Source organism: Dendronephthya gigantea, unplaced genomic scaffold, assembly GCF_004324835.1.
Source record: "Dendronephthya gigantea isolate DGI-Jeju-01 unplaced genomic scaffold, DenGig_1.0 000155F, whole genome shotgun sequence".
In the NCBI taxonomy this organism is placed as follows: Eukaryota; Metazoa; Cnidaria; class Anthozoa; order Malacalcyonacea; family Nephtheidae; genus Dendronephthya; species Dendronephthya gigantea.
Genome location: NW_021163165.1, coordinates 192474 through 208710, shown reverse-complemented (window position 1 = coordinate 208710; position 16237 = coordinate 192474). Strand labels below are relative to the sequence as shown.

Here is a 16237-nt window from a genome sequence, read left to right as displayed (position 1 = left end):
GCACATGCACATGCAAATATAGAAATATTCTAGTATTCTATCACATCAGTCACCTTGACATGTTCACGACAGTTACGAATGGAAACGAGGCATTAGAAATTGATTGTTTTACAGTTGGGGCACACCAGAATATTAGCATGGGGTGACTAAAGCTCCGTTTACACTGTATACGGTCAATTTATCGGCACGGCCAGGCTAAAATTAGTACCTGTACCCAATTAACTAGCGTTCACGCTATCAAAACAAAGCCCGAGCACAGATGAAATGGGCACGGGTACCCATTTTACCCGTGCCGTGCCATTAAATCGAGTGTAGTGTAAACGGGGCTTGATACCCGTGCCCATTCATCTGTGCCCGGCCTTTGTTTTGGTACTGAGCACTGTATTTTATTAGTGCTTGGGCTGCCAGAACTAGGCACTGGCCGCATTTTAGCCGTGCCGTGCCAATAAATCGAGTGTAGTGTAAACGGGGCTTAAATCGTCGGACTGGCTATACCACGGGCACTCGTTTCGCTTTAGCAAGAATAATGTGTTTCTTGAAAGCCATTTCGAACCAGTTAAAGTTTGCAGAATAATTGTGTGTCTTTCGATAGATTTTGAATTGTTGACAAAAATTCCGTTGTGATACTACCATATCTTGAGAGTTTAACTGCATTTCATGCAGCAGGCAGAAAGCAAACAAATGTATGGCACCGCGGCACATGCAAGTCTAATTATTTATTCGATTTTTATGCCTCGCGACACATGTTAACCTTAACCTAGCCCACGTACGTTAGATTCAGGGCCGAAACTAGAGCGATTATTGGGGACGATGTTCATAATAATATATTTTCTGTTCTGTCCCACAGATTTATTTTGAAAACGCGTAAAATAAAACCGTCGGCCAGAACGAATATATGAACGTGCATGCACCAAAGAAATTATCACATCTAGTCTCTGGTATAGCTCGGGGTTTAACAGATCATAAAACAAAGAAGTTACCACAAAAAAGCATCATTCTGAATCAACTTCAAAACAACTTACTCATTTAATGAGAATTCATCTGCATACATGATGTAACATAAACCACCTGGTTAGTGTTATATCCCCGACTAATATACGTCATTGCTATAAATACACTAATATAAGTAAACGTATCTTCAATAGCCGCATGTCTACGACAGGGCAGCTTTGCTCGAAACAGGGCTTTGCCCAAAAAATATCTGTCAATTACACATTCAAGCTATATGCTAAAAATGGAAGGACTGGTTCCATGGGAGCTTCCCAAGACATGCTTACTCAAATTATCATTTATCTTAAATAAGTAATCTACTTCTAAGTTCAGTTTTTATTATAAAGTTTTCTTGAAAACAGCGGCCATGTTGAATTCACAACTGAACGATAAATACTTGTCAAGACAGTGCATATTCCATAGCCTGGGTCCATTTTAATAAACTTTTCTTGCACTAAAAACAGCATACTTGGTCTAAAATGAAAGAAGAATACATATATACAAAGAAACTTAGGCCGGAACGGCAAATATAGTATAGGCCTACTCTTTTATTTTCTAATATTCATTGTTTATGACACACCGGAGTGTTTTCGCCGCTTAAACGTGAAAAATTTTGAGGGTGCAAACTTGGACGACTTCTTTTTTTTGCTAATCTTTATTGCCATACAAAAATTATATCATTTAATGTGGTATTTTATATACAGCAGTCTGTAAAAATTGCATTCGAATTTTTTTTCACACCCCTTGTATATACCACCATTAAAACTATATAACTGTAGCTATAGGCAGAACTATAGAACACTACGTTTCTTGCAAATTGTTATTTCCTCGATCGGAAATCGCCGAAATGAAGACAGTTTGTCTTCTGAAAAACAAAATAGCTGGAATTTTCGCATGGTCTTCGAGGTGCTCATATCAACATATACAAACGCATAGGAACAAACGGCTTAAAGCGTCTTAGAAGTTGCATACAGCTAAGTGTTTATTTTTGTTACTTACTAAATAGCGACAAGGAGTGAACTACGTAGGAGGATCTTGATGACTTGTCAAATATATATCTACCACGCGATTTAATCAGCATGAATAGTATATTTAGAACTTAGGAAAACGGAGGTAAGATGGTTATATAAACTTTTAACTTGAAGATCGTGAATTTCTAGTATTGCGTGGTTACCCTATCAGGAATCAGTTGTACGGATGATGTTTGGCCATAAATTTGTAAAAATTACTCTATGTAATTTACCCTTGTTAACATTCTAGATTATATGTTCCCAATATTTGCACACCCCCCCCCTGCGCCCTCCTACCTCCAAGAATGAGTAGGTTTAGGCCCAAGATCAACGAAATATAACATGACGTCATCGTAAACTTCTTTACTTTTCTCAAAGTGATAAGTTATTTATATATTTGCCCACACACGTCGACGTAACCCGAAGTATATTTTACTTGATACCATATTTTTTGGCCGGTTCATGTGCGCATCTCAAAGGCTGTTGCGGTGTCTCTGTATGCATGATAATGAATTTTACTTTCAGCGTTGCGATTTTGCCTGAAGATACATGCATCACGCAGGCTTGTATACCATTCGAAAAACCCTCGACTTTCAAGCACAGCGTTTACCTCAAATCTACATCAATACTATTATACTACGCTTTAAAGATTATATGTTTTAATCCTATTTAGCGTCCTTGATTGTCGGTATAAATAAGCCGCTTTTCGTTATGTCAACGATGCATGGGACGCGCATAAAACGCACAAGACGCGAAGCACCTTTTTAAAATCTTACAGGATGTTATACGACTAAATAGCATATTGAAAGTAAAAATGAACTCATCGTTATATAAAAGCCCTTTACGATGGTTGTTCTCGATCGATCTAGGAGTTAGCGTTGAATATAACGATATAATGCAGTTACAGTTGCCGATAGTGGAATAAAACCATATTGAATCTGTGGGGGCAAATTTAAAACTTGCATGCGTGGGCACCGAAAGCCAACGCGTATATTCATCATATTAACGTAGTGTAAAAAAATTGAAAAATGTGTATCGTTAAGGAATTTAAAATGCATGTCCGTCGATGTTGCATGATAGAAACATTCCTTTTGTGTATGCATATATGTAGAACGTGAATGCTCGCCAGGCTGCTTTTGCAGATTTTATCTAGCCCAGCCAAGCAATCAGCCCTAATCCAGTTAATATGATTGGCTAATCAAGATGATAAAAAACATTGAAGTTTGAATAGAAAATGTTTTTACTACCTTAGACTTAGTTAATTGGTAATGATACTCGAAGGATGTAAGAATTATACATTGGTGAGAATGTTGTGTGCTCGTGCATAAAGTTTTATTAAATTTTTACTGAGGTCGTTCATAATTCATATCCTGAGTCTCCCAACGGCATTTGTTTGTTTTACCCTTTTTTCTGCTTTTCTTGGCGGAAGAGCTTATAAAAACACATCCTTGTTGTCTCATTAACGTCCTACGCATTATATTTACAACGTTTTTGAAAATCATGCAAACGTTAACTTAACGGGGTTTTCAAAACATATTATAGGAGCAACTTCTATAGAACAGCGATTTCCTGACTCATATCATGATGTTGATGATATTTGATGAGGAATTTATTCAGAAACACACTAACCTAGTCTTTTCACTTTCCAGGAGGTTAACCGGTTAAATAATGTCTAAATCTACCTATTATACTAATCGATTAGGCCTTTGATTGGTTCATCTCATGTAAACGTATCGCATATGATTGGTTCATGTTCCCTGAATCATAGGTGTATAGTGGTCGTGGAGGAAATCTGAAGCTGTTATTACGAAACAAATATAACAAGATGTCACCAAATGCCTTAGTTCCTCGGGTATATAAGTCTATATAATGTCTTGATTCCATATTCTGGCCTGTTGTAAATGAAACGTTTCTCTTGAATGAAAAAGAAAACGGGAGAGCAATTTGCCATCTATCTGAAATTCGCAAAAAGACACCAAGCACGAAAATAGTATTGACAATTGACTGTATACAATCTTAAGAATAGGTAGTTTCACTTTGCGGGCGAACTTTCCGATTTCATTTAAAATCTTTTTCGCTTTATTTATCCAAGAATGAACTGCATTTATACCTTTTAAAATAGCATGCATAAACATTTCCCCTTTCCTATTGCGAAAAATTCCCTTCGTTTGGTCAGTGGTGTTTGCTGTTTGACGTATACGAACGTCAAGCCTTTTTTGACGTAAATCGTTAACGACGTTAACGACGTGCTCCAATTTTAACTCGCTTAAGCTAATATGTCAACAGTTGCTTATAAAAAACATATGATTACGACAAATTTTACGTTAAAATTTAACTTCCATGCAAAGAGGATGCATCTTAAATATCGATATGCAGTTTGGCTTTTGAAATTTCAATCTTAGGATACTAGATAGAAATAAAACTTGATAGATGATACGTCCGAATGTTTAGATAATACACCTATAATTGAGCTGGTCCTTATAACTTTTCTTTCTGCCGAGAGAAACAGGAAACGAAGTAAATTAACCTAAGGCAATCTAGTGAGTCGTGCTTTTTCCGACATGCGCGCCGGTGAACACAACTAGATTATCAAAAACCAAACATCGATGATAAAGGTTTTGCCAAAAGCAAAAATATTTGAATTGATTGAACGTGAATAACGTAAATTTCGTTCATACTTCAATGGAATTTCATTTTACTGCTTTTAAAAGTCAGCGGATAGAAAGTTCGTCATATATCTGGCTAATGAATTAGTATTGAATTGCACAGACAATGAAGGTTTGCGAGATCTTTTGAAGACTTTGCACTCATGTAATAAGCAGAGATATCGATTATCGATACAAGTGTTCCGCCGACAGCCGGTAATTTTTGGTGAGCAAAAGGATTTCAAGTTTTAATGGCACTTAAATCATCTAAGTGAATGGAAAAGTTATTTCAAGTATTTTTTTAAACACTCAGCATTACTGATTAGCCTAAAATATATAACCAAAAATAAATTATTTCACTGCCTGAAGTTCAGATTTGAAACTTCATTCGCACAGAATGTTTATGTTAGCATATCAGCTGTGCTCGAACAGGCCCTTGGCGCAACACGCCCCAATAGCTTTGACTGCATTTTACCGCGGTCGTTTTGAGTCCGTTGGCTAGTTATTTTAAATATTACTTTGTGTCTTACCTTACAAGTACCAAGGTTTCAAAAAATGTACTCTCATGTTATATTTTTTCGGCAGACCCTTCTTTTTATACCATCTGCGCCTAGAAATACTCCGCCAGTAGCCATGATTTGTCGCGATTAGCGCAAAAAACACCATCACGATGATTTGAAAATAACGCCAAATTAGCATATTAATTTTCACGTCGATGAATTCGTGAAGCTTTCTTCTGAACTGTTTCGTCCTGACTCGAATGGCTTATGTTGGTTGGTTCCGACCAGGCTCCAGAAGTGACCGACTTTTATAGAGCGAGCGACATCGTATATAATAATAGATCCTTCATAACTGCATGGGCGTATTATTAAAAATATCAGATGCATGAACTAGCCAAGAGCGTTTTAGCTGACTGATATAAAAAAGTGTGTTTGTCTTTGGGATAAGCGTTGTATAATCGCGTTTAGTAACGATCTAACCGTAGCCCGGAGTATCATAACATTCTAAGACAAACAAACAAAAATTCTCAGCGAGGTGTTTTATCATGCTGTGGAGCAACGTGCTTCGAATGTTATAGCAGAGTCCTTGCCTCTTACTTCCGCATTGCTTAACTTAAGGTGTTGAACTGTGTCGAGCAAGAATTTGCCCTGTTGGGAAGCGAACATATACTGTTGTTGAATTTATGTGTATGTTGATCATGAGCATTTTCATGATAACAGGAATGCATTCGTAATTTTGTGAGTGCATGACATTTTCCCGTGACATTCTCCCATGCATGCATGCACGCGTTGGTATGTGTCAGTCTGTCCGGTGTTTATAATGAGAACATGTGAATGGGAACAGTTGTTGGTTCTATACATTAAGCCCTTATGAAAGTTATTTTCTGACTGTTGCATCACTTGCATGCATGGGAATGCGCGCAAAAATCATGACACACCATCCCCACCATGCCGACGACTGCAAGATCTTTTTAATCAAACTAAAGGCAAAGCGAACTGACTCCAAAAATTTGATCAGCTTATACACACACTTTTGTTGGCCATCTGGTCCACACAACTAGCTACCGCTAGAAGAGAATAGGGGAAAGAAATTTTTTCAACAGTATATACTGTTCATGCAACATTTTTAAACACTTAGAACAAGCCATCGCTAGAATTTTTTATGCTTTTGGATAATGTGGATGCTGGATTTAAAGGCATAAACTGAATTGGATGTTGTGCCAAATTTGATGAAATGAAAAAAATTATAAATAATTGTTTAAGTTTTCGTGTTAAAGCTACTCCTTAAGGGCGTGTAGGAACGAATTAAAGTAGGCGGAAAACCCCAATATAAAGACCTCGCGGTAAAACTCACTTTCAAACATAGATCTCAGTGCCATTTCTTAACTTAACCCGTTGAGACTCCCTGCTAACCCGTTGACCGTCGATTTACCGCCCATGCATGTTTTGTGTATGTATACACGCATGCGGCAGAACTTTGCTTGAAAGCGTTAACCTATGCCTCGGAAACAAAGATAGTTGATTTTCGTACTGAGGGGAGCCAATATGACAATTACATAGCTGGGGTTAATGATAATGAAGCGAAAAAAGGGAGATTGAGATATTTATAATAAAGTAGTTGAAGGGAAAGGCGACACTGTGCACCGAAATTACTCATTTCTTGAACTTCGCTTGCCGAGTACGTAAAGGACAGCGCGCGCGGTCGGTATATAGTAAACGCTCACTAGCTAACCTAACCAAATTTTACGTATATATTATTATCTCTTGATTCCCTTCCTTTTAAAATCTTCGAATTGAACTTCTAAGTACCCTCAAAATTCTACCCGCTCTGAAAACAACCCGTGAGTGCCTATATTTGAGCGTAGGCGTCTTTAGCATCTCAAAAGATAATTGTCCTTCTAGAATTTAACACCATTGTAGTTAAAACAATTTTAAAATTCGGCATCTTTTATTTGATTTTGACGAGTACGCTTGCGGCAATTATATGATTTAGTCTTGCAGCCATTCAGACTCGCTTAAGCCATCATATTATCCTTTCTCCCTTTCTATATATTCGTCGTACAAAACCGGATTGTGTTCTACATATACTGGTTAGCGAGCAATGCAACAGGTGGTTGGCTGCGCCTGAACCGTCTGCTATATCGGCCAGGAGTCCAACTCATTCAGTTTTCGAAATATGGAACTACAAACTATACAAACTCTTAAAACTACAAGTTCTTATCTTTTATCACGGATGCATGACCTTCAGAGGCAATAAATAGGATGAAATAATCCTTGTCCAGGTTTCCTGCACCGTTCATTAGAAACGTTACTCAGAAGAGATTAATTCTAGGATAAAAATATAGAATATGGTTTAGATTTATACACTTATGATGAAACAGTGCGATTCAGCGGGGTTTGTTTGTTCGGCCGGATTGTTTATTTTGCGGTTAAACGGATTAAATGCCGTTTTAACGCTGTTGAATTTTACAAATGATTACAGTCTTTGACCTTAATCACCCATCCATTGCTCTAAATTACAACTTAAGGCAATAAGGCGATGCTTAATCTGTTATATCATTGAACATGGGTAGATAGAGGATAACTTATAGGTAGAGGGGGGTGTTGAAACCAGCGGCTTCAACCTAATTTTGAGCAAGAAAAATAACACTGAACGTTGTGCTCTGCGGGAAATTGGAGCTATATATTTATTTGTAAGCGATATTGGAGCTATATATTTACTTTTAAGCAATATTGGAGCTATATATTTGTTTTTAAACGAAATACCGGGCCTCAGCCAACAGGGATACATTGGGAAATGCAAACAAGAATTGCGAATGATTTGCCATTGTTGGCATCATAATACAGGGTGTATCAAAAAAAGTGTCCCAAATGTAAAATTTTCGTTTTTCAGGATATTTTGCAGAATTTGGTAAATTTTTGTGTTCCTAGAGATAGTTAAGACTTATCTGGTATACCTATAGGCCAAGTCTGGTTTTACATTAACAAAATTATGTTACCGGGGGGGGGGTGATTCCTTTCCACTGATGTTGAGAGGGCTTGCGCGCGAAAACGTGAAGCTGAAATTGAGATATTATTTAGATGTCTAAAAGTAGGAAAGCTTTTTAATAAACTGTCAAAGTTTCAGAAAAAATAATGCATACTGGGAGCAACGCGCGACCCCTAAAGCTGACAAATATTTCATTGCGCGCAGTGGATTAAGTGCATCGTTGATTTTAGCGTGACCGATCTCATGCAAGGCTGGGCAAATGAATAAATTAAAGCAAGAAACTGAACAAAAAGACGAAGCGATTTAATAACAAGATTTTTATTCGTGATGTTAATCCTCAACATTTCCACCATTTCTTTCTAAGCAAACTGCAGCTCGTCTGAGCATGGTAAACACTGAACGGCAAACCATTTGTCTGTCCTGCCTCAAATTCTCCATTTCGTTCGAAATTCTTTCTTGCAAATCGCCTACGCTACCAACGGCAAATGTAGGCGAATGGACAGACAAATGGTTCGCTGTTCAGTGTTTACTATGCTCGGACGAGCCGCATTTTGCTTAGAATGAAATGGTGGACATGCTGAGGATTAACATCACGAATAAATCGCTTTGTTTTTGTGTTCAGTTTCTCGCTTTAATTTCTTCATTTGCCCAGCCTTGCATGAGATCGGTCACGCTAAAATCAACGGTGCATTTAATCCACTGCGCGCAATGAAATATTTGTCACCTTTAGGGGTCGCGCGTTGCTCCCAGTATGCATTATTTTTCCTGAAACTTTGACAGCTTATTAAAAAGCTTTCCTACCTTTAGACAGCTAAATAATATCTCAATTTCAGCTTCACATTTTCGCGTGCAAGCCCTCTCAATATCAGTGGAAAGGAACCCCCCCCCGGTAACTTAATTTTGTTAATAAAAAACCAAACTTGGCCTAGGTATACCAGATAAGTCTTAACTATCTCTAGGAACACAAAAATTTGCCAAGTTCTGCAAAATATTCTGAAAAACGAAAATTTTACACTTGGGACACTTTTTTTGATACACCCTGTATATTCCTCATATATTTCCTTTTCTGTTGTTTTGAAAGTTTTGTCAGTTGCGATTTCCCTTACTAATGGCTGAGAGCAGCGAGTTCTCAGACTCGGTAGCCCTGTGAAATGTTTTGGCTCAAAACTCATAAAAACCATTTAATGTCCAGGGATGATTTTATGTGTCCAGGTGTGTTATAGTTCACGATCCGCCGCCTGCAACGTATATCATGGTAATAATAATATTATTAAAATCAATAATATGGCCTATAGTTCCGGTAATATCGAGTAAGTCAGACTGATTGGGTAGGTCGTAGCAATTGGACCACCATGTAAACGCAAGGTCATGGATTACAACGAATAAATATTGTCACCGTTAGCACCCACTTCCAATAATCGTAGATAATGACTGCAATGACTGTCGGAAATGACACTTTATGTGAACTGCGAAGTCCTTTAATTTGACAGAACGGATTTGTAGGGAAAGCTGTTATGGGCGCTGATGCAGGATTTGTTGTATTTACCCAAAACTTTCGGTGTTTTGTTGATTTTAACCTGCTAAACATAGAAAAATTCGTGTCAATCTGCAGGTTTCACTATCCGATGAATTCGCGACGGTTATAGACTGATAGACCATGCGCTATGGCATATGGCCTGCACAACAAACTCAATCCTAACGGTAAAAGTGCAATGCGATTAGCTCTGAGTTCGCGAGAGGGATGGATCTTCATGCAGGCTATGTTCAGGTGAGTATTGGACCACATGCGTTGACGCGTTCGTGCAATCTGCGATGTTTGAAGAATGTACAGCGAAGGATTACAAGACTATGAATTATTACTCTTAGCACCTACTCTGGAAAACACACCAATTAACAGCATAGTTGCCTAATTTAAGAAGCCTAGTTTAACAAGGCACCTTAATAAAAAATCAAAAGCCTGTTTTCGCTGTCAAAGGCCAACTCGTGCTGTGACCGATAGCGATCACGCGACACCACTTGTATGAGCGCGTGATTTTTCGCCAATCCTCAGGAGCTACGCCTTGTACATGCTTCATGGTCATGGCAGCAAACTTACAGTAAATTTAGTCTGGCACAACTTTAAAAGACAGTTTCAAAACCAGAAAGCATACTGATGCATGCGTGTTCAATTTGATCAAAGCGGCTCATTATAGAAGAGAGGTCGGTATTTAGCCCCGTTTACACTACACTCGATTTATCGGCACGGCACGGCTAAAATGAGTACCCGTGCCCGTTTCATCCGTGCCCGGCCTTTGTTTTGGTAGCCTGAACACTATTAAAATTGGGCACGGGTACCTATTTTAGCCGTGCCGTGCCGATAAATTGAGTGTAGTGTAAACGGGGCTTTTGTTTTTCCATGGCCAGAAAATTCGGACATAATTAACATTCTACTTCTGCCTAAATTTGCATATGGAGGTCAAAATAAAGCTTCGTGAGCTTATAGTAAACTGTAATGTGCACAGTACTAAACGCTATAAATACTGCTTTAGGTGGTCGATTATAATTTGCCTTAATTGCTCGTTGCAGAGAAAGTTAATCTTAATATCTTGAGGCAGTATTTCAAAATGTTTTATCAGTATTCGTCCTGCATTTTCAAAACAAAGTTTTGGTCATTTATCACGTTGAATACCATATAAAACGAAAACCGCAATAGCATAGAAATGAAATAAAAATGCAGAGCCGACATAAACCTTTACCAGCAAAATATTACTTCAGGATCTTTAATATGACACGAATTACAAGAAACAACCGGGGCAAGTTGCAAAGATGCAATGATTTTCTTCAATTTTGCGAAATTTAAGAATGCGTAATATAATTTATAGTTCTGCAAACAAATAATATTGGAACAGATATGCAAATATGCTACGGCAATCTGCATATTCCATGTCCGCAATTTCTGGCCATGTCTCTTTAAGAAAACATGGTATCATTACGTCAATGCATTTCGAATCAAATTCACTACGAGCAAATCAATCAATCAGTTATAAAAAGTATGAAAAACCCGCAACTATTAACATTTGTGCTAATAATATTTCGGGGGAAATTCTTTATTTTTGGGCTAAGCTATGTTTATTCGATTATAGTCAATATTTGGCGAGTAAACAACGTTTGAAACCTATTATGTCGATTTACCTCAACTTATGTCGTATGTTTTAAAACAAACAGATGATATCAAGTTTCCAATAAACCACTTCTGTTATTCGTTGACCTTCGAATGCACTGGTGCATGTGATTAGAAAAAAGCTATACTTCAAAATGAATGTAAGCATTAAGGTAAGTAAGAATGTAAGCGTTTCTGCTTCTCTTATTTCCGAAAATTTGGCCATGTGGTGCCTTATGTGCATGCCTAAAGCTTGAACTTACCGGCTAGGTCCTAGTTCTATACAGTTCACATGGTTCTGATCTCGTGACAAACATATAGCTATCGTCTTTCCAATTAAAGCTGATAACATTTACACGCTTCGCTTCCAGGCATCGATTTTCTTTAGCCACGGGGGTGATTAATAGCACTAATCTTACTGTTATTCCACGGAATCCTATACATCTTGGTTTTTCACACGCTTTTTTTTAAAATAGTATTTTGTAAACACCAAAAAGAAGCAATCACCGCTTGACGAAGCCGTGGAATTTTTTTTATAAAAGTCATATATATATAAATAATTAAACATGATATCCAGATTTAAAGGCTGTGCGAGATTAAACGAACTCATGAAATGAATTTGAGGTATTAAAATGAGTGTTTCTAGGCTCTAGCAGTGGCGTAGTCATTCCGACAATTGCATACGTTTGTTAAATAAAGATTTATTTCAATACCCCTTTGCATATTTATAAAATTGAAAATATCGAAATGTCTTAACATACTTAATATCTGTTTTTTTAGAGTCTAGCACAGACATCATTGTGCCAAGAATGCTTTTGTCATTTTAGAGCTTAGTTTTATGGTAGAACAGAGGGAGAGTTTTTGTCGCAATATACTCAAATTAACTTCGGTACGATTGCGCGGTACGATTTGATATATATATATATATATATATTAATATATATATATATATAAATATATTAATATATATATATATATATATTGTGGATCTAGAAAAGGTTGTCCGAAAATATATACAAATAGTTGTGACATGTGACCACATATTCCTATCACGTGTCGCACCTAATTACGCATGCAAACGCATCGTCAAATCCATAGATGGCAAAGCTTATACAATGTGATCGACAACAGGCCATTGGTGAAATATACCTTCATTTATTTTATCTGTGAGTTCGTTTGTCACCGAATGCTTTTGATGTAAAAACAGTGAAAACACTGTGATGAACAGTAATTGATATTTGTTGATGTTGGCATAATTGTTTGGATATGAAACGTTTAATTCTCGCGTTCTAGACCGTTCGCATGTAAAGCGTAATACAGAAATCACACTTAATACCAACGAACGCCTCGAACTTTTATGCCTCATAGTACGAAGTGGAAATGCAATCGTCATTCAAATTACAGTTGCAGCACGCCGCAATAATACAACTGTGAATGCAGACATTGCTTAATAACACTGCTGTTTATTAATCTGTAATCTTTGTTGCATGACAAGTATAGTTTTCACCCATGGTTCTTCCGACAACGTTAAATTCATTAATTTAAAAGAGCCTTATTATATTAAACTGCTCCCAATTGTTTGTGCCTTTGTGATTTCAACTGAACTAATCACTCTCTTTATGACAAAATGTTATGTCATTCCAACCGCAAAGATAATGGCGATTGAAATAAAACAAAATAACCAATAAAACCATATATGCACATTGCCGTAGTCTTAGGTAAATGACAGTAAGCAACCAGTGTTAACCAAAGAGTAACAAACAAATCGACAGCAACTCTGGTTGAAGACCTGTTATAAAATAATTTCTGCTACACAATCCTTCATCTTATATCGTCTGAATATCGGCTTGGTAAGCATTTTACAACAAAAATATCCCAACTAAACAATAGCTCTGAAGCAATTTTGCAGCGTTAGCATGCGTAATTAGATATGACACGTGATGGAAATATGTGGTCACATGTCACAACTATTTGTATATATGTATATATTTTCGGACAACCTTTCCTAGATCCCATATATATCTTCAATTGTACTGTATTACTGCTCTGCCTCTTTGGTATGATATTATATATATATATATATATATTTATATACATATATATATATATATATATATATATATATATATATATATATATATATATATATATATATATATATAGTAATAAAGTTTTAATGGAATAAACCAGTTTGTCTACGGTATTGAGCACTCTATACCACATGATTTCGAACTCGATACTTGTTATCTTCATACGGATTTATATATATATATATATATATTGTTTATCAATGAACGTTCTCCGGATTTAAAATTTTTTAAATCCCTGCATGACAACGAAATGCAGTCAACCATGACAACGCATCCCCCAACTACCACTCATATCAGATCAACTTCAAAACAACCAATCAGACGTTCTCAACGTATACAGAGTCTTAAAGAACAGCGCGAAACTTAAATATATAAAGCTATACACATGTAAATAATTTAGATATTCTGAAGAAGACTCGAAGTACCGAGTCAAAAGCTCAATAAAAAACAATTTTAAATCCGGAGAACATTCATCGATAAACAAATATGCCTGGATTACAAATTTTTAAACATATATATATATATATATATATATATATATATATATATATATATATATATATATATATATATATATATATATATATATATATATGCTACATAATAAATGGCATGCAGTGTTAGTAAGGCTGCGTCCATTGTCACCGTTTCATTAAAAGTGATCACGTTTTGGCCTTCGGCAAAAACCACGGCTCCGTTAATCTTCACGATGTCGTCTGACGGCCCAGGAGTCACTATAATCATTGGGTATTTTGCCTCGGTCTCGGACCGGAGGAGAGTGTCAGGATCATCCTTCAATATATAATTATATATTTTCGAGAATCCCATTTTTTGCTCGTCATTTATATGTTGTTCACATTACGGTTGTAAATTCAATAAGGGAAGAATCATCGCTGTATTTACCATTTCCTTTCAATATGCATTTTAAAAGCGCTGATGAACAGGCAGCTTTGTAATCTGAAAGAAAACAAGTTAGTAGTATAATTAGCAAAAGACTTATATATTTTGACTAAAAATTTCATTAATACCCTTACAAGGCTTCCGTCCAGGATCATTTCTTGCGCTTCGTTCAAGATCAGACAACGCTGCTTTCACTAGCGCGTTTTGCTTGGTAAGGTTTCTGGCATAAGGCTTCCGTCCAGGATCATTTCTTGCGCTTCGATCAAGATCAAGCAACGCTGTTTACACTAGCGCGTTTTTCTTGCTAAGGTTTCTGGCGTATTTTATCATTTTTTCCGCGTATTTATAAAAAAAAAGCTGCTTTGCCTCTCTAATAGAATTGTTATGTTTTAGTATTCTTTCCAAACTCTTGACATATCTATAAAAAACGTACATGGCTATATAAGAAATATACTTGTCATACATCAAACCATTCACTACCAAATTTTACTTAGGATTGGGGCATGCATATATTAGCGCATGGGTGTGTAGGCCTATTAATAAGGTCATGGTGAATGAGGTATGACATATGAGGCCAAACATCACTATTTCAAAAAGCTATCAACAGTAATTGGAAACTACACAAACCTTCCATACACTTTGTCTACCTGCCATCAGCAGTGGATTTGCTACAAATTGCAGTCAACAGGAAACAAATATTGAATCAACATTTATGGATATTGGTATAGATATTGGTCCTGGTAAAAAGAGAAATAATATTATATAGTTAAACAGTCAATTCATAGTTTCTATGCTGTACAGAATTCCTTCATATTCATCCAAAGTACTAAAATGTATCATCTAACATCTAGTACAAGTAGCTCCGGATTCAGGGTTTTTTATGTGTTCAAATCTTTCTAGTTTCTACCTTTAGGTTCACATATTCATGCTGGAGATCTTAATAATTTTGAACTGCTAAAGCAAGAACGTGATTGGATTAAAAGAGAATCAGGAATCATTCAGTAAGGCTATTATATTTAATTGCATTTATACAACAATAGGAAGGGCTAGCGAGAATTCTAACCCAACTAAGTAGTGTTAAAGAAACATTGCTATCGATTTATAACAGGCCAAAATGGTGTTCAGTCAATGGCACAACATACAAAATAGGCTGTGCTCTTTGAATAAATGAAGATGGAGGACTTCCAAGTTTTGCAACATTGAAAGCAATACCAGTATATATGTTCCTGAGAGGGATACTAAGAACTTGGTATTTTTGGTACATCAACTGGAAACAGGAGAATTCAATGCTCATCTCAATGCATATGAAATTTATACACCAGATCCTGTTGCAACAGTAACCAGACCAAACAGTCTTACATATTACTTACCAGTTACCACTGCATGTGAGAAGTCCCTTTAATTCTGGAGAGAAATGGCAGCACCAATGCAAGGATCTTACATTTGTCCTAAATATGAATATCCACCAGATGAATAGTAGCTCATTGATACTTAATTTATTTACATTTGTACCTCTGTTTAAAAAATCACAAACAAGCAGAAATGTACCATGCAAAATATATAAATTATCGGCTTTTTATCGCCATTTCTAATTTTTTATTTGAACATTATGTGCTGCTAGTGCCGGCAGAACAATATCACACATAGCGTATTTCTTTATTTCATTTATTCACGGGCACGAGAGCAGACTACAGATTTTCAAAAAAGAGAACGGCACTAAAATACGGCTGCTTATTGCTTAAAGGTGAAACCGGCCTCTAAGATACGCTACTGTTGCAGTTCTGCAGCTTCTGCTGTCGACGTAAATACTCCGATGTCACTCCTAGCGGGTTCAACAAACAGAATTGAATAAGAATACCTTCTTATAGATCCAAGCTTCTCTTAGTAAATTTAGTTTTGTGAAAAATAAATGCGTAATTTGATAAAATTCACTATTCTATAGACGCCATTTTGAAAATACGCGAGATCAATGGG

At 36.5% G+C, this 16237-nt stretch overlaps 1 long non-coding RNA gene across 2 annotated transcripts; it reads right to left on the bottom strand.

Annotated features, from left to right (window-relative positions):
• Positions 1-13963: 13963 nt before the first annotated feature.
• On the bottom strand, positions 13964-16220 carry LOC114537268. 2 transcript variants are annotated; one of them, XR_003688569.1, is made up of 6 exons: positions 16122-16220; positions 15634-15711; positions 14891-15000; positions 14398-14681; positions 14267-14320; positions 13964-14155 (listed from the first exon to the last, which is right to left on the bottom strand). It is a non-coding gene; the product is annotated as an uncharacterized LOC114537268 (long non-coding RNA). The 2 variants fall into 2 exon arrangements; XR_003688568.1 differs by having other exon boundaries at positions 13964-14320.
• Positions 16221-16237: the final 17 nt, after the last annotated feature.